The sequence below is a fragment of the Lissotriton helveticus genome, chromosome 1_1 (genome assembly GCF_964261635.1).
Source record: "Lissotriton helveticus chromosome 1_1, aLisHel1.1, whole genome shotgun sequence".
Taxonomy (NCBI): Eukaryota; Metazoa; Chordata; class Amphibia; order Caudata; family Salamandridae; genus Lissotriton; species Lissotriton helveticus.
In genome coordinates this window covers 386,869,859-386,897,848 of record NC_136057.1, presented here as the reverse complement: position 1 = coordinate 386,897,848, position 27,990 = coordinate 386,869,859, and the positions used below count along the sequence as shown (strand labels likewise).

General features: G+C 47.6%; 1 protein-coding gene and 1 pseudogene across 1 annotated transcript in view; both read right to left on the bottom strand.

The window, feature by feature from the left end:
* Positions 1 to 27,990, bottom strand: part of WASHC1 (WASH complex subunit 1) — a 502,888-nt gene that overhangs the window by 429,820 nt on the left and 45,078 nt on the right. The window lies entirely within an intron of this gene.
* Positions 253 to 26,948, bottom strand: LOC144762248 (uncharacterized; annotated as a pseudogene).

Below are 27,990 nucleotides of genomic sequence, written 5' to 3'. Positions count from 1 at the left end.
ATATTAAATCTAAGGAGTATTTTTTGTTTTAGCATATATATCATATGTAATTTTGTGTAACGAAAAGTGTGCTTTTAATGTACTTTTATGATTGTTTAAAAGAGCAATCGAATAAAGTTTTCCTAGACTTGGCTTGATTTGATTCATGACTAATAATGAAAGGAAAGAACGACAGAAAAGACATGTTACAAATGAAAACATACCATTTTATTTACAGGCCTCTTTAGTGTCCATGCTTTTGGAAAGGTGGCATCACAGCTCCAGAGACGCCTTTTCACTAAATGCATTCTCCCACTGTGACAGGAAAAATAGATTACAGATGTAAGTAATAGGCAGAGTGTAGACCCAGGGGTACTGACTGGAACAAGTATAAAATACAAACAAAGCCTCTATTTCACAAAAGGCATGTAAATGGTCTTTGAAAGACCTGTGAAAAACTCGGGTGTGGCTGAGATAAGACACTATCCAGTGGATGCCACAGCAGCTCAAGCGTCAGAACCCCAGGCTAAGACACACAGTGGGGGGGAAGGGCAGGCTCTGGTATATTGTGCGTTGTGATGGGACATAGACGAATGAGGTTCCTTTGGTTGGTGGCGCACGAATGCTGAATTTGATTGGACTTTCCTGTGTCTTTTTGAAAGTGACGATTGTGCAGGGGGTGCTCACAATCTAGCACATGATAACGTATTCGATTTGCAGGAGACATAACTTCTGGATTAAGGATTTTTATTGGAACCCTACGAGGCATATATGTTGCACTTCTGCACTTTACTGTGTTGCCAGGAAGATGTGTTCTTTTTGGCTGGCAGGATTACATATTAAGAAAGTGTTTGCCTATGTCGATGTTGAACTAGTGCAGCATGGACTGAACATGTTTCTTTCTTCGCCACTGCTATGCACGTTTTCATAATAATGGAAAGTGGGCACGTTGTGTTGTGCTAATTTTCTCCATTTTCACAAAGGGGTTGTTTCTTGATCTGTATCTCCATAGGATACCGTGCTCTTGCCTGGTGTACTTTATATAGAAGGTGAAAAACTCCAGTCCGACTCCGCACGCTTCCCCTGCACACCTTTCTTTGATTTCAAGGCAGCTCCTCTGCTTAAACGAAATCCTGCCCTCCAACAACTTGAGGTTTTGCTTTTACATTTTCTCCATATCCCAAAATGATTGCGATGTCACTTGATGGCGTCCGCCTTCCTTGGTGACGCTTGTCTCACCTAAAGGGTAGAAAGCTAGCCCAGAGCCGAATATGGCTATAGGATGGCCGAGTGCAATCCCATTTCAGCCCGACTTTCAATTGTCACACCAGTGCATTCTGGGGGATCATTGAACCCGTGGGCTATCACACCCGAAGATAGTGATGTGCAAAAGAGCGGCGCAGGAAAACTGTGCTCGTCTCGGCCTGCTTTTTGATCATTCGGAGTAACTAGATTAGGATCCACTGCAAAGAAAGATCTTTGTGTCATTTTTAAACATTGGACAGTTTTTTAATTCTCCCTGCTCTTATAAAGTTATTCCTTTTTGACTTGGATAGAATGTACAATACCTATTATTACGTAGAACGGAGTGCATTTTGGCCGTCGGTCAGGGGAGGTGGCACAGAGACAGGCAGGCAGAGGCTGCTGGTTCTTGGAGAAAACTTCTTGCCAGTGACTCGGTGGTCGAGTTGCAGGGGACGCTGGAAAAATGCCCCGATGAGCGGAGTCTTCCCTTGGCCCCTAATGCAGAGAACATTTTACGAAGGCATAGAGAGAGTTGTGCTCACCTCAAGCTGTTGGCGCGCCCGGACAATCTGAGGAGATTTTTTTTTCGCGAGGGAGGGAGTTAATGACACAGCCACGGACCCCGCTGCACGCAGGGAAGAAAACAGGAAGCCAGGCAACCTTTGTTGGGACGGGGGCGGGGCCAGACAAATACAGGAAGCAGACGGGAGTCTACCCCGCGCTCCTGTGCCCGCCGGAAGATTTGCGTGACTGCGTCTCAGCGCGGCACCCGCCTATTGCCCAGAATGACCGCCGAGGGACACGAACGAAGAACATGGTGAGTGGGGCGGGTCTGGTGGGGCAGCGGGGGTCTTGGTGCGCTTGTGTGTGTGCTGTGTGTGTGTGCGCGCGCATGTGTGTGTATGCGACGGCGGGGGTGGGTTCTCTGTATGTATGTATGTATGGGTGCATGCGTGCATGGGCGCTTGTGTCGCTGTGTATGCAGTGTGTGTGTGTGTGTATGCGACGGCGGGGATAGGTTGTCTGGATGTATGGGTGCGTGCATGGGCGCTTGTGTGTCTCTGTATGCGCATGCGTGTGTGGTGTTGGAGCTTCCGAGGCAGGAGATAGGCACGGCGCCGTGCGCGCCCACGAGGTGCAATCTGCGCTCGTGCATATTTCTTGTCCACATTCCCAAATACGGGCAACATTAGTTGTCTTGCTGACACCTAAAAAATGATGCTTTGTGACCTGCAGTGTCTGAATCTTCCTCACCAATGAAACAGTGTGATGCTAGTGAACCTTTCATAATTTTAATTTTCTATAGGAAACAAAACATAAGTAACAATAATTTACATTGTACAATGATCATTGGTATTGCCATTTCTAAAGTGTATACCATAGCTGGACTACTCCACAAACGTAAACTACCATCACATCAGCAATAGTGCAGTAGCACAGGGTATGCGGCCTACTCCCATCGTAATCATTCAATCAAAAAAGGAGGCAATAGGCTTTTCTATTAGTATATTAATCATCATTTAATACCAAGTTAGTGTCATCATCTTGCAATGTGAACAAGTTTGCTAAAGGGATAGCTGTGTGTCTTTGGCCCCAGACGTTGCTGGTAGCAGTGTTCTGAATCTGTCTGTGGCATTGTTACAGTAGAAAAGATCTTGAATCCACTCTTGCATGGAAGGGAGCGGGCCATGGCCCAAGCTCATCAGAAGTAAAAGCGCAAGAGCTGTCTACTTTCTAGATGTGACAGAGATGTCCTTAACAAACACTAACAGCGCACACAAAGGAGGCCTATATGGTCTGTGACATGTCATTATGTCTAGTTCAGTGAAGACATTTTGCTAAAATGTTTGTATACCTGGGCACCTCACCACCATGCCAGGTGCAGGAGGTCTTTGGCTTCCAGATGACATCTCTGACATCAGGCATCAGCTGGTAACTCTGCAAATTGACTGGTGTATAAGATCATCGATGTATGCACTTAAAGTATACAAGTCTATGTTTCCTACAGAGAGAAACACTTATAGCGCCACTCAACATCCACTGACGTTTATAATAAAGGAATGTGTCAAGCCCCACCATCAGCACCACCTGCTCTAATCTTTGAAGACTACAACTCTGTGATATGGACCACACTGAGCATCTCCAGCCGAGCACGGGCACCCTCCTCCACGTCCAGCCAAATATAGCAAGGCAAGTTTACTCTTTATTATTAGCCATCTTCATGCCTTCATAGTAGAGCCAAGTGGTATTATGCATGCATAATCTGCCAAGAAGACCGAACAAGCTGGCCTTGAGCGATCCAGATTCAGAAAGCTTTTACTCAAGCCTAAGGTAAAGTTAACGCTGGGGACCACGTGTCCAATAATGTGCAGCGTGGGACTGCTCAACATGATCGTAAGGCTTCAGGTCTGGAGCAGCCAGACCACCCTGCTCCCATGGAAGGGTTAATGTAGTCTATTTGATTCTAGACTGCTTACGAGCCAAGCAAGCCTGGGAACTAAACTGTGTAGCTTGCTAATGTAAGGTGCAGGCAGACGCAATATGATATTTGGAATAAATGTAACAATCTATTATAAATTTGCATCCTCACGATGCCCACTCTCCCAGCCAGAGATAGCAGGAGTTTGATCCACCTCCCTATACGATCTTCTAGCTTATCCTGGACTTGTGACTTCTCCGAAATTGCTGTGAAACACCTCCTCTGGTCTCTTGTGGACCTTAATTCCAAAGTACCGCACGGGGTCCGGTGTCCCTCTAAGAGGAAATAGCCTCTGACAGGGGAAAAATAATGAACTTGTAAATAATTTTCAACCTAGAATGTCCTCCAAAACTGAAAATCTCCCATAGCACTGGAAAAAGACTATCAACAGGGTCTCTCACATGGAGCAGCAAGTCACCTGCCACTGCAGATTTTATCAGTCTATGGCTAAGGAACAGTCAGCACAAGCCAGCAATTCAAACACTAAGGTATATAATAATGGTGAGCGCAGGCAGCTCTGCCTCGTTTCCCCACTTACTTCAATCAGGTCAGGAATATGCCTATTTACTTGGATCCTGACTATGGGGTCGGTGTATATTAAATAGTACCAGTCTAAGAAAAACTCCTACACCAATATTCGCAAAGGCTGTGAACATTTAATACCATAAAGAGGGTGTTGTGGAAGAAACAGACCCAAAATAAAAAGGGTGATAATCAATCAATCATATCATTTGTAAAGCACACTACTCACCCGTGAGGGTCTCAAGGCGCTGGAGTGGGGAATGCTGCTACTGCTCGAAAAGCCAGGTCTTGAGGAGTTTTCTGAAGGTCAACAGGTCTTGGGTCTGCCGTAGGTGGATGGGGAGGGTTTCGAAACACTTTTAGCTAAGAACTGGTTACCTTTGTTGAGTAGTGAGAGCAGCCTATACGAGGAGTACCAGTCCACGGGCATTAAAAGCGCGAACACTCATCTTCCAGGCTCTCCCCCTCACACTTCCCCACAATGCATTATGGTACCTACAGCTCAGATCAGCAGGTATGCTTGGGGTGGCCAGCAACCAGGCATATAGAAGCAACTCGTCTACAAACCTGTAGGCGAGGGAGGCTTGGGCACTCCTCAGATCCATCGATACTTCCAAGGCGTGCAACTTCGCTAAATGGTACAATGGGTCCTCAACGCTACAGAAAACTACTGGTGCTTTATGGACCAGGCCATAGCAGGGGAACATATTTGGAGGACTCCATGGCTGCCCCGAAACAGAGTGTGGGGACTGTACTCTTCCCATCAGAAAAACCACTTGCTGGTGTGGAATAAAGGTGTTTTCTGCATAGGCCCGACTACGTTCCCCTTTACCCCATGACTCAGATTTTGCCTGCATCCCAAACAGTATAATCGGTGGCAGGAGGGTGGTTGCATATGAATAGGCTGTTTCTTTGATGCAGCCAGGACTATTCCCTTTGAACGTAGGAAGACTGACTATAACCGCTCAGAAACAGACAGTATAGGCTATTTGCAAATCTGGAGTTGGGTGACCCATCCCTCCATTAAACTTCATTGAACAAAGACAGCTACTACCTTTTGAGAAATATGTCTACCTCAGGCAGGACAACACGCCTTATCACTGAACTATATCCTTTCCTAGCCCCGCAGTGCATACACACGACGACTGCTGGGCAGAAAAACTGGGAATTGGAATTAGGCCACAAACACACACAAAGAATGGGAGGAGGTCTGCTACCAGGAAAACCACACGGCACACAACTCATCAAGGAAAGAGAAAGCTTTTAAGATTGCTTCATACTGAAAACTGCTGCCGCTCATATCCACAAATAGAATCCAGGGAGGTATCACAGGTGCTGAAGGGGTTCAGGGTATACAGGTAGCTTATTGCACCTAACATGGGAATGCCCAAAGCTTGTCCAATACTCGTAGTACCTTCTGGACGCCGTTAACAAGGCGTTCGACAAGAAAATTCTATGTTTCTCTGCATACACACTTGTGGGCTTATCTAATCCACTAACCTATCCCCTAAAATCTTTACGAGCCAACAAAAGGTTATCGCTCTGGGCGTGGCCCACCAGGCTATTCTCACCAGCTGGGGCACAAAAAGGGTTCCAAGCCACACGACATGGCTACAAAAGCAATGGCATATACTGAGCATCGAGAAACTACCACTAGCTACTGATCTTAAATTAGACACATTTTGTGAAATGGGGCAACATTTACAAGTATTTTGTCTGCAGAGTCCAAAGAACTGACTTGCCCTAATTACCTTAAACTACTGCAACTTATTATGGATTCCATAGACACTGCCATCGATGCAACCAGCCACCCACAAGTAGGTGAGAAACAGCGGGCCTCAGAGACACGCAGAGTGACCAATGCCTAAGCTGAATAGTAAATGAGTGAACCAATTGGGAGGGATGGGGAATGTTGGGGTTTGGTTTGGTTTTTTGTTTTATTCTTATGTCACATCTAAGAGGTTGGCTGCCAGCTTCCGTTTTGTAGTTGGAAAGCAGTGTACTTTATATTTGGGGCTATGTTTATAGACTAATAAAAAGAACTGATCCATAAGTGTGACTGCTCAGGCCTCTCTCATACATGGTGGCAAGCAAACTCTCTCAAGCACTTCTCGAAGTAATGTGATTGTGTGGGGTGCCAGTCTTTCAACACACTCCTTGTAAAATATTTGTTGTTAGGCCACCTGTGCAAGGGAAACAACTGTTGGGCATGCTTTTGATACATTTCTTTAGTTACTTCAGCATTAGATGCGCCAAAACGTTTTCCCTATGTTGATCATAAAGCTAGGCCAAGGTCGATTCCTCCAGATATTTGCTAGTTTCCTACCCAGAGACCATGTTGGGAGATAATTACAGCTCGGCATAATATGGTTTAAATCTGTCTGCTACTCTAGGGAATCATAAAACAACCAGAAATCTGAGGATTTAATAGAGGCAAGGCATCCTGCTGAGCATTAAGGCAGCAATAGGTGTGCAAGGTCCTGCTGGGATGCTCTCTTTCCATGTGCTCTGGCTATGGTATATTTCCATAAATATTCAACTTATCTGTCTGCCATATGATAGAACAGCCCTAATTTAGGGTGCATTTTGTTTGTGCCAGCAAACTGAAGGTAGAGGATACTACACACAGTAGAGCAGAATTAGGCGACCTCACGAGTTATCAAATCAGTAACACAAGCACCACAGTGAGTGCCATGGCACTCTGACCTTCTTCTCAGTCTCCGTCCGTAATGGTAATACCTTTCAGGACAGCCTCAGGTACAAGGCGCCCACCTCACACCATGGCAATCCTACAAGTCTCAGCAGTCAAGCACCACCACCAGGGTCACCCCAAGCAGGCCACAGGAATGAAAGACGCTCTTTGTAAGCAGCCAACACTGTTGTTAATCCTTACATCTCAGTACATGTGGACGATTCCACTAGCGGAGCAGGGCACAGCATATCTACTTTCAAGGGTCACCCATGGTTCGTTTATGGTACACCCCACACAATTCATAAGGGTCTTTAGTGATGCTGTCACATCCACCGATATTTTATACATTTCAGACCCATATAGTGTTTCGGTTCTTTTCAGGTGAAGGACCACAGTGTATCATTATTCTAGATTTTGTATTGAACAACTCTTCAAGTGTCCCAGAGGATTGAGGAAAAGCTGCTGCTGATCGGAGCACACTACAGCAACAGCAAAGCTAGTGGTGTCTCATCCAGCCTGCGAGAGCAGTGCCAGAAGCCTCAGGATCTTTCAATCCTCCTGAGATGACAGGGCATCACTGTTATGTTATGTTACTCTTGCTTATATAGCGCTCGAATCACCTGGGGGCATCTCGGCGCTTTACTCTGGAAGCACCCCGAAAACAGGTAGCACAGAAAAATAGGGGAAGATTAAAACAGAAGTGCCTTTAGATGTTTTCTAAACACCAGGTAAGAGGGAGTTTCTCGCAAGGATAGCGGTAGACTGTTCCAGTATTTGGGTGGGAGGTATGAAAATGCCATACCTCCGAATCTACGAAGTCTGATGCGGGGGACCAGTAGTAGCAGTTGGGAGCCAGACCTCCGAGCACGTGAGGGGACATATTTTTTCAGTTTCTTCTGGAGGTACTCTGGCCCCTGACCCTGAGAGACCCCGTAGGTGAGGCAGCAAATTTTAAGAAAGGACCTCTGTTTTATTGGAAGCAATGGCTGCGAGGGGGTGCCGGCTGGCATATTCATGACCAGCCTGGCTGCCGTGTTCTGAATGACCTGTAACTTCTTCGAAGAAGTGATTCCTATTTCAGCTTGTAATGCATTCCCATAGTCAATACGGCTCATGTCTAGGGCTTGAGTAACTGTTCTGCGGTGTTCCGTGGGGATAAACGGAAGGATCTTTCGCAGTAATCGGAGCCTGTAGTAGCAAGCGCCCGACACTGAGGCTACATGATCTTGCATGGACAAGGACTGATTGAGTTTAATGCCCAAGTTGTTGACACAAGATTTAGACGTGGGGGGCAAGCTCAGTTGTGCAGGCCACCAGTCACCATTCCAGACCTCTGAGGCTTTTCCTAGGAGCATCACCTCCGTCTTGCTCGGGTTCAACTGTAAGCAATTGTTGGTCATCCAATTGGAGATCGCAGATATACCAGTTACAAAGCGGATTCTGTCCGCCTCCAAGTCATGGCCAATGTTGAATAGTAGCTGGGTGCCGTCAGAGTACGAAATTATTTCAAACCCCAGGGCCTCCACCACCTTAGCCAACGGGCCATATGGATATTGAAAAGCGTGGGGCTAAGGCAGGAGCCCTGGGGGACACCCTTGTCTAGCGCAGTTCTATCAGATTGGTAGGGACCCATTAGGACCGATTGTGAGCGGTCCGCTAAAAAATTCTGTAGCCATTTATGAGCAAGGCCCTTGATACCACAGAAGCTAAGCCTCTCCGCGAGCCTATGATGAGAGATGGTATCAAAGGCCGCGGAGAGGTCAAGCAAAATCAAGATAACTGAACCTTCAGCGTCCACTGTGGTTCTGAGGGAATCAGTCACTGCTAGAAGGGCCGTCTCAGTGCTAAAACCCCGCCGGAAGCCGGACTGGGAGGAGTCCAGGATGTTATTTGACTCAAGGTAGCTGTTTAATTGCATATTAATCCGACTTTCCAATATTTTCCCCAGGAGTGGAAGTAGAGATATGGGGCGATAGTTGGCCATCTCTGCTGGATTGGCTGTGGGTTTTTTTAAGATGGGAAGGACATAGGCTTCCTTCCAGGGAGCTGGAATTACTCCTTCTTTGATAGAAAGATTAAAAATCTTTTGTACTGAGGGGGCCAGACTATGGGATAGAAGAGACATAATTTTTGGGGGGCAGAGATCTGCTGGTGAGCCCGATTTGGCAGAGGCCAAGGCCCCTAGCGTCTCGGATAGGGTGACTGGCCTGAAACAGTCTAAAGAGCAGTCTGTCCTTATAATAGCGTCATCTAGATTGACGGTGCTAGTTAGTGTGGCCAGCTTGTCAGTAGGGAAATTCGCATAAATTTTTTTAATTTTCTCAGAAAAAAAACTCAGCTAGGGAATTGCAAAGGTCCTTAGTCTCAACAGTGGGTTGTTTTCACACCGTTGGTTCGACAAAGTCCTTCACGATGTCAAATAGTGCCTTAGCCGAGTTTTTTATTGCTCAATTTGATTAGCAATGAACACACAGCGTGCTACCTTCAAGTTGCGATGGTAAGCTGCCAGAGCTGTTTTATAAAGGAGTGTTGATTGCACTGTTTTATTACGTCGCCACTGACGTTCCAGTTTTTTACATAGAGACTTTTCCTGACTCAATTCTGAAGTAAACCATTTAGCGGAGTTACGGCTTGGGGTGGACCTGAGTTTGTGTTTCGTGGGAATAGTATCATCCAGAGCTTTTCTCAACCCTTCGTTAAATACTGCTAACATATAATCTACCCCCGGTCTTCTAGCTGGAAGGTTGTCCGGTAGGCTTCCTCGAAAGCCTGTGGGGTAAGTTTGTTCCATGGCCTGTGTGCGGTAGGGCACCTGCTGCCAACCAGGTCCTTCTGCCCCATCACGGGCAGGAGGTATGTAAACTTAATCAACGCGTGATCCGACCAAACCAGGGGCTGTGGGGGATCGTATTTAAGCGCCTCAATATTAGTAAAAACTAGATCCAGAGTGTGGCCACTGCTGTGCGTGGGTCCTTGTATTCTTTGATAGAGGCCCAACTGCTCCATGTCAGTGAGGAGTTTGTTTACTTCCGGTAGGGGGCTCAGTTCGCAGTGAAAATTAAAATCTCCTAGCTCAAAAACGTATTTGCGGCAAGAGCATACGTGGCTATCAGGTCTATGAGAGTGTCCGTGAAATCGGTTTTTGGGCCCGGAGGCCGATAGACCAGAGCTCCCGTCCAGCACTCCGAGGCTGAGAACATAGCTTTAAAAATCCCGATTTCCAATTGAGAGTTAATCCAGGAAACATTAATATGCTATTTACAGGCTATGGCTATTCCACCCCCCGTTTTTCGTGTCCTATCAAAGTGAATACATTTATAAGTTACTGGGATGGCTATGTTTATAGTCGGGTGGTTTGTGGAGTTCAACCAGGTTTCGGTCATAAAACACAGGTCGGGCGAGTGGGTGTTTAACAAGTCCCAAATTTCAAACTGATGTCTGGGAAGGGACCTAACATTGCATAACATAAAGGTATGGGCCTCCTCCATACTGGTCCCCAGCGAGTGTCTGTACGATCTATAGCTAGTGAGTTTATCGCCCTGAAAAGTGCACTTGCTACAGGCCACCGGACCCTCTAACTGGGCCGGGAACTTAGATGGACAGGTTAGCATATCCCCTCCTACACTGTAGGCTGTCCTCCGTATGGTATGGAGTTCCGCTGAGGAATAGACTAGAGTATTAGCCTGATTTGTAGCTGCCTGAGGTGGAGAGACTGCTCTGGCCCCTTGCCCCGTCCTGCCGCAGACGGGCTTACCTTTGGCGCGCCAAAGCCGCGTGCGCTGCGCGGAGGCATCACCGTCTTCTTTTGTAATGACGCTGCTCGCGTCAGCTGACTGGGCCCCGTCCCCTCCACCCCGCCTTCAAGGTGGGCGTGGAGTGTGTCAGCAGCGTAATGGGGAGGTGTGGTCACCGCACCTAATCGGCGGAGCACCATGGAGTCCTAGTCTTCCGTAATGCAGTAAGTTTTTAAAAGTGCTAAAACACGAATTTATACAAAGAAAGAGTGCAGCATTAAAAAAGTCAGTAAAGCAAACACACAAGTCCTAACTCCCGGCTTTCCGCCTCAGGAGTGTCAGAGTAGGGCGAGCCTAGCCTTGATTCCTTCTTTTGTAATGACACCGCTCGCGTCAGCTGACTAAGCCCTGTCCCCTCCGCCCAGCCCTTAAGGTGGGCGTGGAGTGTGTCAGCAGCGTAATGGGGAGGTGTGGTCACCGCACCTAATCGGCGGAGCACCGTGGAGTCCTAGTCTTCCGTAATGCAGTAAGTTTTTAAAAGTGCTAAAACACGAATTTGTACAAAGAAAGAGTGCAGCATTAAAAAAGTCAGTAAAGCAAAAACACAAGTCCAAACTCCCGGCTTTCCGCCTCAGGAGTGTCAGAGTAGGGCGAGCCTAGCCTTGATTCCTTCTTTTGTAATGACGCCGCTCGCGTCAGCTGACTGAGCCCCATCCCCTCCGCCCCACCTTCAAGGTGGGCGTAGAGTGTGTCAGCAGCGTAATGGGGAGGTGTGGTCACCGCACCTAATCGGCGGAGCACCATGGAGTCCTAGTCTTCCGTAATGCAGTAAGTTTTTAAAAGTGCTAAAACGCGAATTTATACAAAGAAAGAGTGCAGCATTAAAAAAGTCAGTAAAACAAACACAAAAGTCCTAACTCCCGGCTTTCCGCCTCAGGAGTGTCACTGAGGCACTTGGTCCTCTGGAAGAAAGGCAAACATAATATATGAGGAAATATGAGAAGATTGTAATATATCTGGTTATCACACACAATATACAGTATTGTTCACAGATAGTTTATTGAAAGAGGAAGCAAAAATATATATTTTTGAATGTAGAGCTGACTATCTTTTTAAGATTCAAGTGGCTAATAAAACAACATTTTATGACAAGACCAAAGGCTCCTATTATGCTTTCCTTATCCTGCTTTATTTTCCATAGCAGCCAATATAAATAAAAAACTACAGTTCCCAGAGGGCCCAGGAAATCAAACCGGCCAATGGGAACGTAAACAGAAAGACACATAACACCCAATCAGGGAGCAATAGTCGGGATAACGTCACCATCTGACTGCGAACATTCCTCTTTTCTTGCTGCTCGAGGTCAGATAAGTGCCTTATCCTCGTTGCTCTGTTGAATTTTCTATTATGTGCCTTGAATACTGCGTTTAAGCTGTCATTTACATTTGTTTATGCCACTGTTGCCTTCGCATGCTTAGCGCTTAACTTTCCAGCGTTTGTCACCGCTGTGTGTGCCGCTCCGCTCTCCCTCCCCCCGCGGCTGTATGCGTGTGGTCTCTACCATTGCGCACTTCGTTTCATCTTCAGCGCGCGGCTGCTCCGGTTCCCCGCTTTGCTGCTGAGCCTTTCCAGACTCATTTTTGAAATTTTCTTGCTAGGCCTAGAGCGTTTCATGAAGTTTTTCTGTCTCCCTTGAGAGAGCGTAGTCCCAGGCTCGGTCTCCGAATGGTGCCTGTTGGGTTTAGCGCTGTGCACATGCCTCCTAGGGGAGTGTTTTAGAGGTGTACTCCCTCCTGCTTCACAGTTAACTCTTTCCTACCTTGTTTTTTCTCCAGTCATTATCTTTGCAATGGAAATTGATAGTTCTCCCGCCTCAGACAGACAGCATGAGGAAGGTGAAGCCTTCAGACATGATTTAAACAAATTTATTAATACCTCTGTAGAAACTGCGGTTGAGGCTTCAATGAAGCCCCTGTCTAAAGGCATGAAGAACACCATGGTAAGTCTTTCGTCCAAAGCACTGGCCCAGTCTGCAGGGGATAGCAGAAAAAGAAAGGTGGTTTCCTCTGCTTCTTTAAATTCTTCCATTAAGGCGTCACGCTTGGATGGCGAGGTTCCCTCGCGCTTGATTGAGGACTATGCGCCTCCCAGGCCTCCTGTTAAGGAGGGGTTGACAGGTTCAGAGGGGAAAACGCAAAACTAAAATGAAGCATACGGAGGTTCCCAAGAAACTGGTTATTTCCACCATTTTGGACACGGACGACGACATGGGTGACGTGGATGACCTTTTTGACCTGCTTGATGTTTCTGACCCCCCCTTCCCCTCCTTGTAAGAAATCCAAATCAGACTCTTTCTCTTTCGAACCAGTTATGGATTCTGAGGGCGAGCCTATGTTTGACCCTTCAACCATTCGCCACCCTAATTCCCCCAAATGGTTTCCTGCCCCTCATGTTGGCGAATATATTTCGGCCAGACTTCGCCTGCCTTTGGACTCGGCTGTCAGGTCGAGGTTAAAGCCTGACTGCCCTAAGCCCTCGTTGGCAGAGAAGGTTACCATGGTTCCTTCCGTTGATCAACCCTTACTCATTTTTTTCACTAAGTTCGGCAAGCACCCTCGCAAGGGGGTGGACAAAGCTTGGTCCACCTGTCAGGACAAGTTACTTGATGTGGTGGGTCCGTTGGCGCGCATCTTTGATTTGGCAGAAGCGGCTCGCCTGGAAGGTGCTGAGTTGTCAGCTGATGATGTTTCTATGAGGGTCCAGCGAAACTTTTGCCTTCTAGGGAACGCCAATGCCGCTATCACACGCGAACGCCGCAAGGGCTTTCTTATTAACCAGATCCCAGATTGGCTAATTTGGCCCCTCAGGATCCCGGGATAAATGCCAATGGTCTCCTTTTTGGGGATTCCCTTGTCAAAAACCTCAGCAGGTTTGTGTCTACCTTCGCCTCCTTGGACAAGGCTCAGCAATCCATCAAGAATGTTTTTTCCCCTAGGGTTTTTGGAAGGGCCGGCAGAGGCAGGAGTCGCTCTTCCGGCCGCCCCTACCACAAGAGGTTCCTACAATTCCAGCTCCCAGGACTACAAGCCTCAGTTCTACCTGCAAAGAGGCCATGGTTACAGGGGTCAAGGTCAGAAAAACTTCTGCAACAACAACAACCAACAAGGTACGTCTCTCACCTTCTTCCCCAGTAGGAGGACGTTTAAAACTGTTTCTTGCAAAATGGTGAACTATCAGCGCCGATCCTTGGGTACTAAATACAATTCAAGGTTATCCTATAGAGCTTTATGTAATGCCTTCCCAAACTGTGTTCCCTCCTCCTCTGGTCTTCTCGACCGAAATGTCTCACACCATTTCCCTAGAAGTGCAATGTCTTCTTCAAAAGCAGGCCATTCTGGTGGTTCCTTTCGAACCCACAGGGTTCCTCAGTTCTAATTTCCTGGTTCAGAAAAAGAACAAAAAGATGCGCCCGGTGATAAATCTGAAGTGGTTCAACCAGTTTGTGGTCTAACATCACTTCAAAATGGAGACCATTCTTCATCTGAGAGACACCCTGCATCCCCACGATTGGATGATACACCTGGACTTGCAGGATGCATATCTTACCGTCCCTATTCACCCGGCTCATACCAAGTTTCTGTAGTACCAATGGCTAGGCGTGACCTATCGTTTCACCCCTCTTCCTTTCGGTCTCTCTTCAGCACCCTGGTGCTTTACAAAAATCATGAGACCGGTGGTGGCTTTCCCTCAGGATCAGACTCATCATCTACATGGACGACATCCTGATCATAAACTCGGACAAACAGCTCCTTCTGTCCGATCTGGACACCACTCAGACCCTGCTTCTGGATCTGGGTTTTCTTCTAAATCACGAGAAGTCGGTGCTTCAACCTACCCAGCAAATAGAGTTCTTGGGCTTCCTAGTGGATTATCCCTTGGCTTCCCTCTTACTCCCTCAGTCAAAGGTCTCGACCATCAAATCAGAGATTTCTCAGGTGCTTCGGACCTCCCTTTTTTCCCTCAGGTCTCTGGCTCGGATCGTCGGTCTTCTTTCCGCTTTCATTCAGGCCATCTTTCCCGGCCCTCTCCACTATCGTGCTCTGCAACGCTTAAAAATCAGGCATCTGCGCCAACGTTTGGCCTACGGTGACCATATCGCACTGGATCAGGAATCCCGCAACGAGTTCCAGTGGTGGATCGACCATTTAGATGCTTGGAACGGGCAAACTATCTTCGCTTTGGCCCCAGATCTTGTGTTAGAATCAATGCCAGCCTGTCGGGTTGGGGCGCCAGCTGTGGTCCAATATCGACTGGTACATGGTCTCGCGAGGAGTCAGGATTGTACATCAACATCAATTGTTTAGAGATGCTGGCAGGCTCCTTTGCCATTCAAAGCCTTTTCAAAAACCGAATTTGATGTTCTATTCTTCTTCGGATGGGCAATGTTTCTGCGGTTCGCTACATAAACCATCTCGGTGGCACAAAGAAATCCAAATCGCTTGCAGAGTTGGCAATGAGCCTGTGGGAATATTGCCTGGCAAACCAACTTTCCCTGACAGCGGAATATCTCCCGGGAGATCTCAATTTGGTGGCAGAATGGCATTCTCGCTTTCTGCGAGATTCCAGCGACTGGAAGATTCTGCCATCTGTCTTCTAATCCCTTTCTCGAAAAAAATGGGGTCCCTTTTCTATCGATCTTTGCTTCTCGCCTCATCACTCAATTACCTTGTTTCTTCAGTTGGCGACCGGACCCTTCAGCCCTGGCTACGGATGCTTTCCTGCAGGAATGGTCCCTTCATCTCAATTACGCTTTCCCTCCTTTCCTCATGATCAACAGGGTTCTTTCCCAGGTACGTCGACAGTCGACGTCCTTTGTCATGGTGGTTCCCTTCTGGCAATCTCAGATTTGGTTTCCGTCACTCCTGGAGATGGCTGTGGGTTTTCCGGTACTTCTTCCGTCCCAAGAGGATTTACTGCTGAGCCCTCTAGGTCTTCCTCACAGTCTCAATCTGGACAATTCTCTAGTCCCGTCGGCTTGGAAGGTTTCCAGCCTATCCCTCCCGACATCCTCCTTTCACAAGAGGCTTCACTCTTTATCAGTAAAGCCTGGGCCCCTGGGACCTCCAAGGCCTACAGATCAGCTTGGTCTTTATGGGCAAGCTGGTGTATGGAGAAATGTATTGATCCCTTTTCAGCCCCTTTGAATTTTGTGGTGAATTGTTTGGCCTCTGAGGACAGTGCAGGTAAATCTTAGAGGACAGTCAATTTGTATAGATCTGCCATTTGTCTCAACCATTCCCTGATCGAGGGCAAACCCGTGGGTGTTCATCCATCGATCTGCCGACTTCTGAGAGGAGTTTGGTTTTCCAAACCTCCGTTGGCTAAGTATTCTAATTTATGGGATGTTAATGCTGTGCTTAAATTGTTTTCTGATAAACTCTGCTTTGTCTCTCAAAATGTTATCAGCTAAACTTACAATATTACTTTGCCTTGTCGCTATAAAACACATTTCAGATGTTAAAGCCCTGGAAATTTCTTCCAGACAATTCTCCCCTACAGGTGTTATGTTCCACATTAAAAGGAGAACTAAGACGAATCTGAATTCTGTGTTTTATCTCTACTTCCCTTCCCACCCAAAGCTATGTGTTGGTCAATGCCTTAAGGTGTACGAACAAAGAACTTCTGAACTCAGAACGTCCTCGCACTCCCAGTGACTCATTTCTTTTCGTAAACCCCATCGCCCCATTTCCTCTGCTACCCTTGCCCGCTTGGTTCGCTGGGTCATGTCCCTTGCTGGCATTGACTTCTTCTGAGCTCATTCCACCAGGGGAGCCATGGCTTCCAAAGCTTTTCGGGCGGGCTCCCGCCTGGAGGACCTTCTGAGGTCAGCAGATTGGTCTAATGACAATGTTTTCCGTATGTTTTACTACAAACCAGTTACTGCTACTGCTTTAGTAATTTTTATGCTTTAAACAAGCATAATAGGAGCCTCCGGTCTGGTCATAAAATGTAGATTTTCTTAATAATTTATGACAGAAAGTCTTAATTTAATTAAAGACACGGAGGCGAGTATTATCCCGCCACAACACTGTTAACCTGTGTTCTCCCTCCCTTTAGCGGCTCCAGCATTGCCTCCTGCATCCTCACGATGGATCGGATCCTTTACAAGACCACCTTCAGCTTCGCCTTGACGCCTCTCCTTCTGGTTTCAAGTCTTCTGCTGGATTTCACTCAGTTCATCGACCCTGGTTGGACGTTGGTCAAGAGTTTTGCTCCTGGATTTTAGCCCTTGCTATTGTGTTTTCAATTGCTCCTATGTTTATTGACTATCTGAGCTGCTTGTCAGCAAAAAGAGGAATGTTCACAGTCAGATGGTGACATTATATTGACTGATGCTCCATGATTCGGCGTTATGTGTTGTTCTGTTTACGTTCCCATTAGCCGGTTTGTTTCCCTGGGCCCTCTGGGAACTGTAGTTTTTTTTACTTATCTTGGCTGCTATGGAAAATAAAGCAAGATAAGAAAAGCATAATACTCGCCTCCGTGTCTTAAATAAAATTAAGACTTTCCGTCATAAATTATTAGGAAAATCTACATTACCATACGTTGTTAATGCTAAACTACTGGCTCATCTACCTCTGGGTATAGTAGAATCGGCTCTAGTAATCTCAAACAGCAAATGCAATTCCAACCTGGATGTCATATAAAGTTTCGCATTCAACTTAATGGAACTTTAACCAGAAAATGTTGCCCTCTAGATTGAGAACTGTTAATACCTCATTTTGCATAGACTGCTGCTATACTCATCTTCATGTTTTGTGTGTACCATTGTTTACCATCGTTTAATAATATCTTGTAAATGTATTCTACTTTGGATGGATTTAGGCGATGCAAAATAGGAACTTAGCACCCCCAATCTACAACATAAATAGTTTTAAAAAGTGAAAACATTCTTGTTCGTATTTTTACTTGTGTTTTAGGTTGATCCTGGCAAGCGCATGCTTCAAGCCCCGCCTACTCTCCGCCCTTTTTAAAAAAAATTGGTTTGTGTCATTGTCCTTCATAAACGCTTGCTTCCGATTCATTATTAGGCTCGTTAGTCCCTCCTTGGTACTGCCTTGTCTGCATTTGTTACCTCCCATAACGACTGGACCTTTTACTTGGCTTGTTACACGTACACGGTCTGCGTTATAAGTCGGTGAAAACTATTTTGTTTATTGAATGAGGATAACGGCGTCTGCTTCTTGTATTTGCAGCGTGCCCACACAGGACAATGACTGCTGCTTCTCGTATGGAGCTCTATGCCGCTATAACTTTAAAAGAGACTGCCTCCTACCCACACAGCACTCACAGGACAATGGCAGACGCCTATAGTTTTTTTAACACTTTTAAGCTAAACGCGGAGTCCGCTTCATGGACACCGCGCTTTGTTTAAAAAAATATTTCAACTTTAATGGGAAGCAGGCGCTCGCTTCTGGGACACCGCACTCTATTTCATTTGATTTTTTTCAACTTGAATGGGGAGCACGGTGCTCGCTTCAGTGACACTGCGCTCTGTTTAATTATTTTCTTTCAACTTTAATGGTGAGCGCGGCACCCACTTCAGGGAGATTATTTTATTTATTTTTTTAGCTTCAATAGTGAGCGCAGCACCCACTTCAGGGACACACTCTGCATTACAAAAGGTCTCGCTTTTGCTAAACTGACCTATTGGTATTTTAAATCACAAAGCCTTTGATTATTATGAAAGGCCTTGCCATTTGCAATGCCAAAAGCTCAAAATCTCGCAATTGTGAGACCTATTGCATTGCAAATGCTTGTTTAAGGGGTTTCCGGTTAGTTTTGGGATACACTCAAGCTCACAGGAGGTACAACACGATGCATGCGCAGCAGCAGTGAGATCCAGAAGACACCACGCCAGCTCCCAAACCACACACAGCTTGCCACTCGGGGTAGTCTTTAGACCCATCGAGACACATACTGAGGGACACCTCCCAAAGGGTCCTAACCCTCAATGTGAAGGGCCATAATGGCCCAGTTAAACGTAGGGCGGTATTATCATACTTGGAAAACACAGGGGCGGACATATGCCTATTCCAGGAAACGCACCTCCTCCCATAAGATTTTCATAGGCTCCACTCGTGCATTTTCCCACACCAATTCCTGTCCTCTGTGCGTAACAACACAGCGCGGTTTCCCCCTAGTGGTGCAACCTTTTAAGGGATAATAGGTCAGAAAGCAGCCGAAGTGAAGGGCCTTTTCCTTGCTTTTTTACCTCACCTTCAAAAATAGGTAATTTGTGAAGGCCCCCATTTACGCCCCAAACAAGGGTCAAGAGGTGTTTTTGCGCTCAGCGCTGACAGAGATCCTGTCAAAACAAGTAAGAAGAGTTCTGGTGGGAGGGAGCCTTAACCTGGTTTTCAACAACGATCTAAACAGGACAACACATACACAAGGCCAGACTGGAGCGATGACAAGGGAGGGGCACGGTTGGGTTGAGGACATGGGGCTCCAAGATATAAGTTCAGTTTCGTTTATAAATTTGTAATGCGAGACAGCTACCCAAAAAGGGTTTCCCGGCGCAAAAAGCAGGTCAAGGCATGATGGACAGAAAGCATTCTATTTGTCGAACTGCCAGATTTTTAATGACTTGCGGAACTGTATATGGCGTGTCTCATTACGAAGAGCAATGGGGAGAGAATTCCAAAGTGAAGGACCTAGGAACGAGAAGGATTTGCCGCCCATCCGGGCTAATTTAAATTTCGGGACAACAAATCTTCCTTGGGCGGCTGACCGGAGATTGCGAGAGGGAACTGGGAGCCCTACGGGATTTAATTTTGTGCATATAATTGTGCCTTGAATTTTATTCGGTTCTCGATTTTCAGCCAGTGTAGTTTGTGTCGATAGGCCAAGATGGAAGTGGTTTTAGGGACTCCACATAAAAGTCAAACCGCAGATTTATGTGATCCCACATAGAGCACATTGCCGTAGTCAAGCCTTGATGTAATTAGTTAGTAAATTGATACTTGTATAGCGCACTACTCACCCGCAAGGGTCTCAAGGCGCTTGTACGAATACCGCTGTGGAACCCATCCTGGCTTTCCCTGTGAGGTGTCCACTCCTGGGCACCCCCAAGGTGGAGGCCAGGCATCCTTAGCGTTGTGGGGGCCGTTGTGGAGATTAAGCAAGCTATTGCCCAGAGATGCAGAGTGGGACTCCATGATTGGAATAGGCACCGAGGCGGGAATTATCAGGTCCGTGGAATTTTGAGCCCAAGACCCGCCGAGGCGGGGAATTGAACCCTGGTCCCGGGCTAGACCTCTGCATCAGGGTCTGCCGCTCTAACCATTGAGCCACACTTCTCCACAATTAAGGCATTGACTACGGTTTTTCTGGTAGCATCCAGCAAATTGTTTGCAGCCATTTAATGATGGTAAAGCAGGTTGCTGCGACTTTAACGGATTGAGGATGCATAGTAAGTGCATCATCAATTATGATGCCTAAGTTGCGAACTTGTGGTGAGAGTAAAGCAGGTTGCTGCGACTTTAACGGATTGAGGATGCATAGTAAGTGCATCATCAATTATGATGCCTAAGTTGCGAACTTGTGGTGAGAGGGATGGAAGATCACCCATTTTGCATGGCCAGTGTTGCTGGTTCCAGAGATCTTTTTGTTTTCCCAGTATTAGTATCTCCGTTTTTTCTGCATTTAGTTTCAGGATTTTTTTTTGCATCCATGATGCTATGTTATTTAAACCAGTTTTTAAAGTGGAGGAGTAGTTGTGTTATGTGAAGATAGGGAGAAAATAATTTGAGAATCATCGGTATAGGAAAACATGGATAAGCCAGATTTCTCAGCCATCTCAGCAGGCGGTCTTACATAAAGATTATATAATAAGGGGCTGAGGATGGATCCCTGTGGCACCCCATGAGGACTTCAGAGCAGGCAGTTTGGGAAAAGACCTGGAAGGTACGGTTTGCAAGAAAGGCAATGAGCCAATTTAGGGCAGTCCCTCCAAAACCCTGTGACTTGAGTGTATTTATAAGCACTGTGTGGGATACCGTGTCAAATGCGGCGCTCAAGTCCAATAAAATGAGCACCGCTGTATCCCCGTTGTCTAAATGGTGTCGTATGCCTTCCATGACTCCAAGTACGGTGGTTTCAGTTGAAAAGCCTGCTCTGAAGCCTGAATGAGATGAGTGCAGAAGATTGTGTGTTATGGCATATTGAGTTAGGTGTATATGAATGTGTTTTTCCAAAATTTTTGACAACAACTTTTGGAGTGGTGTGGCTCACTGGTTAGAGGCGGCAGACCCGGAAGCAGAGGACGGCCCGGGACCAGGGTTCAATACCCGACGCGGCAGGGTTGTGGACCAGGGTCAGCGGACTCGATAATTCTCGCCTCGGTGCCTACTCTAACCAGGGATCACACTCGGCAACTCTGGGCATTAGCTTGCCTCATCTCCACAACGGCCCCCCACATACACCGGGGATGCCTGGTTTCACCTTGGAGATACCCAGTAGGGACCATCTCACAGGGAAAGCCAGGACGGGTTCCCCAGCGGTCTATAGCGCAGAGATACTCCTTCGGGAGTCGATTCTAGCACGTTAGAAACCCACAATTAATTAACACGGGGACCAATGATATGGGACGGTAATTGCTGGATAGCTCTGTCCACATTCTCCTTCTTGAGAAGGGGATGGATCATCGCATGTTTCAATGTTGAAGGGTTTGTGGATTACTCTATTGAGGAGAACACTATACCCCCAAACATGTGAATATTCAGATTTGTGCCATGCACGTAAAACCTACGCATGGCTGGATCACTTACTGGTCACAAAAGGTATCTTCACACTCACCTCTGAATCGGGAGAAACTTCCTGCTGCACTGTCAGACCATACAGCGATTTTACCCAACAAGGCCCAAAAAAACCGAGAGGCTGGGACGCTGCGTCGGTGAGAACAAATGCGGCATGAGCTGAGAATCAAAAATTAGCTAGCATTCGCGCCAAGAATTTTCAATTCTATTAAGGATACGGAGGCGAGGATTATGCTTCTCATTCTTTACTGCAAACATCACAGCAGCCAATGAAAAAGCGTATTTTTCATTAAATAACAGTAAACAACTACATTTCCCATCATGACCTGTACATAGGCACGCCCCTATAGTCCATAAGAACCCCTTGCGTGCGGCCATCTTCCTCTTTCTTTGTAGCGAACAAGTCCAAAATAACTTGAATAACATCATAACTCCTCCAAAATGGAAGAAAGAACGTCCTCCTCAGGTTGAATATCCTGGCAGTCTTCTGCGTTTAATCAGATTTCTTGTCTGAACCTGAAACAAAGGAGATGAAACCGTAACCACCGAAAACAACTGGGTGGGCAAGCTGTTACACATAACCAAGCCGGGTGGGATCATCCTCGCCTCCGTGTCCTTAATAGAATTGAAAATTCTTGGCGCGAATGCTAGCTAATTTTTGATTCTATTACAGGACCGGAGGCTTCAGATTATGCTAGTTTAACGCTCATTGAAAACAACAGAGGTAATATCCCCCACCGGCTTATAATTGTAAGTCTTAAAAGTGGACTCTTGAGGACCAATCTGCGCTACGCATAATTTCCTGAATGCTGGAACCCAACATAAATGATTTTGACGCCATAGCGCCTCTTACAGAATGAGCACCGAATACAGTGATGTCCATGCCAGCTTCTTTCATAACATAACGAAGCCATCTTCTTTCATAACATAACGAAGCCATCTGGCGATGGTGGCGGCCGCCACAGCTTTAAAAGGTTTTTGCAATGCAATCAACAATTGTGAACAGCCCTGAGGCCTGATGGCCTTTGTGCATTCCTCATATGTCTTCAAACATTGTACTACACATAATTTCTCATTATCATGAAATGCATTATAACTAATATGACGTGACATTGTTTTGGTGCGTCCTGTAATGGTAAAGGAAACTCCTTCTGGAGTAAATACTCTACCTGTAACGTCGAGAGCTCGCACGTCCGACGAACGTCTGCATGCTGAAAGGCAAAGTAGCATGGCCAATTTGGCCGATAATTGTTTCCTATTGAGGAGCGTGTTGACAGGCCATCTGTTAAACAATGCGAGAACTAATGAAATATTCCACAAACTTGTATACTTGGGTTTAGGTGGGTTGGCCACCCGAATACCCTTAAGCAACTTGCACACCACTGGGTGCATGCCTACCGGTTTCCCATCTATCTGGGCATGCCCCGCTGAAATGGCGGACCGGAAATTGTTCACCAATCTATAAGCCAATCCTTCCGCTGCTTTATCCGATCAAAAGTTCAACACGTGGGGTAACTCTGCCCCCACGGGATCCAAGTGTCGTTCCACGCACAAATCCCCCAAGTTTTTCCAGGCCGAGGAATACCGTTTTCTTGTGGATGGTGCCCAGGCCTGCCTGATAAATTCTGAAGTCCTGTTCGAAACACCTGGCAGTTGCCACTGTTCCCAGAAAGCCTCCAAGCCATCAGCTGAAGCCTGCCTTCCACTATCAGTGGGTGCCGCTCCTGATGAGGGCCCAGCAATAGCAATTCCGACTCCGGAAGGAGTCTGGGGAGATCGCAACTCCACTGTAGTAACTTGGGGAACCATGACTGGGACGTCCACCACGGCGTCACCATGACTATCTCCGCCCGTTGTCTGATCACCTGTGACATCACTCTGGGGATCAACATGAAGTGGGGAAAGGCATATTGGGTCGCCTTCGACCAATCCTGGAGAAAGGCATCGGTCGCCTTCGCTAGTGGGTCCGGCCTCCAACTGAAGAACTGCGGAAGTTGGCACGTTAGTCTGGAGGCAAAGAGGTCCGTCTGGAATGGACCCCAAATAGTCTGTATCCACTGAAGCAGCTTCCAGTCGCTGTAGTCTCTGACGTACCTCGAGTTCCAATCCGCCACTTGATTGGACTGGCCCGGAAGGTATTCCGCCACTACCGATATTTGATTCGTCAGGCAATAATGCCAAAAGTCCTTGGCTATCTGCACAAGAAGCGACAACCTTGTGCCGCCCAACTTGTTGATGTACCTCACTGCTGACACATTGTCCATGCGAAGGAGGATACAACAAGAGGTCTGCCTCGGGGATAGCTAGCCAGGCTGATGAGAGGTGTTACCTTGAAACCGGGCCGGTCCTCGGATGCTTGTTTCCGTTCTGGGAAGGACATGGCTTTTGTAGTTCAGACTGGACTGTTCCCATGGGGCACAGGGTCAGCGCTGATTTGCATATTGCCATTGTCTAACCCAGGGTGGTGTGGAGTGGAAAAACGATGGATTTGGGCCCAGATCTTTGGACTGGGGTGAATGTGTGACATTGATCCACATTCTGTCCATCATTGTTGTGTTTGCAGTTACCGCTCTAAGTGTACTGGGGATGCTCAGACGTGAGTCCCAGTTACTCCACACCACTGGAATCAAGCTAGCCGGGCTGATGAGAGGTGTTACCTCGAAACCGGGCCGGTCCTCGGATGCTTGTTTCCGTTCTGGGAAGGACATGGCTTTTGTAGTTCGGACTGGACTGTTCCCATGGGGCACAGGGTCAGCGCTGATTTGCATATTGCCATTGTCTAACCCAGGGTGGTGTGGAGTGGAAAAACGATGGATTTGGGCCCAGATCTTTGGACTGGGGTGAATGTGTGACATTGATCCACATTCTGTCCATCATTGTTGTGTTTGCAGTTACCGCTCGGGGATAACGTCCGCACGGCGAACGACCCTGCGAGCAGTTCCAAGCAATTTATATGTAAGGCAAGCTCCTGTGGAGACCATCTGCCACCTACGGAGATGTCTCCGCAGCGCGCCCCCCCAGCCCCACTGGCTGGCGTCGGACTCGATTATGACTTCTGGTTGGGAGCCGAAAATCACTCTGCCGTTCCAGGCGTCTACATGGCCTAGCCACCATTGTAGCTCGGTCCGTACTTCCTCTGATAGAGGGATGACGTCCGAATAGGACAGTCCCTTCTGAAGATGTCTGATCTTTAGCCTTTGCAGGCCCCTGTAGTGAAGAGGGCCCGGGAATATCGCTTGGACCGATGAGGCCAAAATCCCTACTACTCTGGCAATCGCCCTGAGAGGAACTGACTGATTGCTCAACAACTTCCGGATTTCTTTCTTGAGATCCTTCAGTTTCGCCTTTGGAAGGCACAGCTGGGCCGACATCGAGTCTATCGTGAAACCCAGGAAATCTATTACTTGAGTGGGGACTACCACTGATTTCTTTGGATTGATGACAAACCCTAAGGTTTGAAGCAGCGTCGTCGTAAGGGCGAGGTGCTGCAGAAGAACCTGTTGACACTGTGCCATTATAAGGATGTCGTCCAGATAAATTATGAGACGTATCCCCCTCTCCCGTAGATGAGCCACCACCGGCTTCATTATCTTGGTGAAACACCAAGGAGCTGAGGAGAGTCCGAAAGGCAGGGCCAAATATTCGTACCATTGGCCGTTCCACCTGAACTGTAGGTACCTGCGATGCGGAGGGAAGATGGGAATGGAGAGGTAAGCGTCTTTGAGGTCCAACCTGACCATCCAGTCCCCTTTCTGTAGCAAGTCCGTTAAAAGATGGATGCCCTCCATCTTGACGTGATTGTATGTTAGAAATTGATTGAAATCCTTGAGGTTCAGAACCAGTCTGTTTCCACCTCCCTTCTTTTGTACAATAAAGATGTTGCTGCAGAAGCCGCGAGGCCCTTGGCCGACTGGTGCTATCGCTCGTTTCTGCAGCAAACCAACGATCTCCGCCTCTATGAAACTGCGATCTTGTTGGGAAAAATGGAGATCTGCAGGCGTACCCGATTGAACAGGACGAGAATAAAACTCTAAGTGAAAACCCTGCACTGTCTGTAACACCCAGGTGTCCTGTTTTAAGTCCTGCCACTGCCGCAGGCAGTGTTGAGTACGACCCCCCAACCGAAGAAGAAAAAGGTCTGAAACCATCACCTGTGTTGTGCTGAACTTTGAAATTTGCTCTGTTGTTATTCGACTGGTAGCGTCCCCTGTTGAACCTCCTGCGGGAGGGGTAGAAGGTCCCGCCTCTGGTGGAGTCGTAGTCGCCTCTTCCGCGACCATAATCACCTCTCTGGGAGCCTTGGGGACCTCCACGGCCTGACAAGCGACCCCCGCTTCGTCCGGCCCTGTTAAAAACACCCTGGCTAAGGGCTCTCTTGATTCCTGTCTGCGCCTTATCCAAGGCCGTGAAAGTTCCGACGTATTTAGAGACGTCTTTTGCGAACTTGTCGCCAAAGAGTTGACCCGCTGCTAGGGGCCCCGGTTCCGCATCTGCCAATTCGGTTAGGTTACTATCCATCTTGATCAACAGAGATTTTCTTCTCTCGGAAGAAATGGCGCAGTTGGCGTTGCCGAGGAGGCAAATGGCCCTCTGGGTCCATCCTGCCAATATATCCGGATCTACTGGGGTAGAGGATTCTTTGGCCGCTAAGGCCATCTCCAAAATCTTGGCCAAGGGGCCCACTACATCCAGCATTTTGTCCTGGCATCCTCTCCATGCTCGGTCAAGACAGCGTTTAGGGTCCTTAGAAAATTTGCGGAGAAAGGTCAAGAGGCTAGCATCTATCTCTGGCGTTTCCGCCACCTTGTCCGGGAGCTCCGGCCGTGGACACTCCGATTTTAGGCGATTGTGCACCTCTCTAGGGAAGCTCTTCCTAAGGTTCTAAAGCAGATATGCTGCGACTGCAGTGGGAGGCACCCATTCAGAGGATCTGGGGTGCATGATATCAGAAGGGTCGAAGGTGAATGGGGTATTGGCAGGTGTCGCCCCAGTTGGCTGAGGTGTCTTCGCCTTCTTTGGTGGAGGAGGCTCCTCCGATGTATCGGTACCGGTGTCCGTGTTCGTGGTGTTAGTGTCGGTATCAGTATCGGCATGGGTCTTACGCTTGGCTTTAGCCTTGCCCTCTGAATATGAATGGTCAGCTGCCTCACTGGCCGGCAACTCTGCGAGTGCTTGTGCATGTGGCCACTTGACAGTGTCAGACGAGCTTTGGCCAGATGTAGATGCCTCTGCTTTCTTCTTCTGCGGCTTGTCATAGCCGTGTCTCTTAGCGAAGCCCTCCAGTTGCTTCCTGGTAGGGCTGCTGCTAGGGCTTGTTGAACCGTTTGTGGGACCGTAGTCTCCATAGCCCTGTTCACCGAGGACTGGACCGAAGCGTCCAAAGCATTTACTAAATTGTCCTCCACAACAGCCTCCTGCTGTCCCTCATATGTCTCCTCCTCAGCATACTCCTCAGGGTATTGCTCCCATTCAGCCATTGTCAGGGTGGCTTAAAGTACAAATTAGTCACAGACTCTGGTGGAAGCAGCAATATTTAACTGCAAACACTGCCACAAGGAGGGTAAATGGGGGGGGGGGGTCAGCCCACCAGCACACTGAAAGATACACTACAGAAACCCCCTCAGCAAAGCTGTATTCTAGCAGGTCAGAGACCCAGGCCCAATGATCAATCCAAAGAGCGTGTGCCACTCAAATGGGTAGTATTTTACAACCTTTACAGGCGCTAATGAGGCAGAGCTATCACCGATGGAAAAAACTCGAGATGTATAAGTTAGGGGATTCGCGCCGGTAACGCGCCGCCCAACGCTACCGAATTCCGCCCAAAAAGGAGCCCAAATTCAGGGCGATGAGGAGCGTGTTCCAGCCGAGAGCCACCCGGACTGTACCACGTCACAGGGCGATGTGGGAAGCCCATGCGCATGCGCATGAAGCGCGCTATTGCCGTGGGAAAACTTGGGACTAAGGCTCGTGAATAACGGTGACGGTCTGTCCCCGGTCAGCGACCGAACTAGAAAGCGTCCGCAGTCTGCGCGACGCTCATTTGAACCACAAAGGAAACACTGAAGGCGGGCTGAGGAGACACGTTACAGATCACGCGCTCGCCCGCCGAATGCACCAAATCCCTCAATAATCGGTTACAAAGAAGGTATCATAAGATAAGTCTCTAAATACTTATTAAAGTTAACAAAAGTCGATATCAAAGCATCAATATATCAAGCCATGCAATACAGCAAACGAGAGGGAACAAGGTGCACTTATCTCTTGCTGTGAGCAGCAAAGAAAGAGGAAGATGGCCGCACGCAAGGGGTTCTTATGGACTATAGGGGCGTGCCTATGTACAGGTCATGATGGGAAATGTAGTTGTTTACTGTTATTTAATGAAAAATACGCTTTTTAGGTCTCGCCCTGGAATTCGCATCCGAAGGATGCGTCCAGGGCTGGAGACTTATAGCGAGCTGACACGGGGGAATGACGGACAAAAAACTGTCACGCGCTTCTCCCCGGCTGGATTCAGCTGCT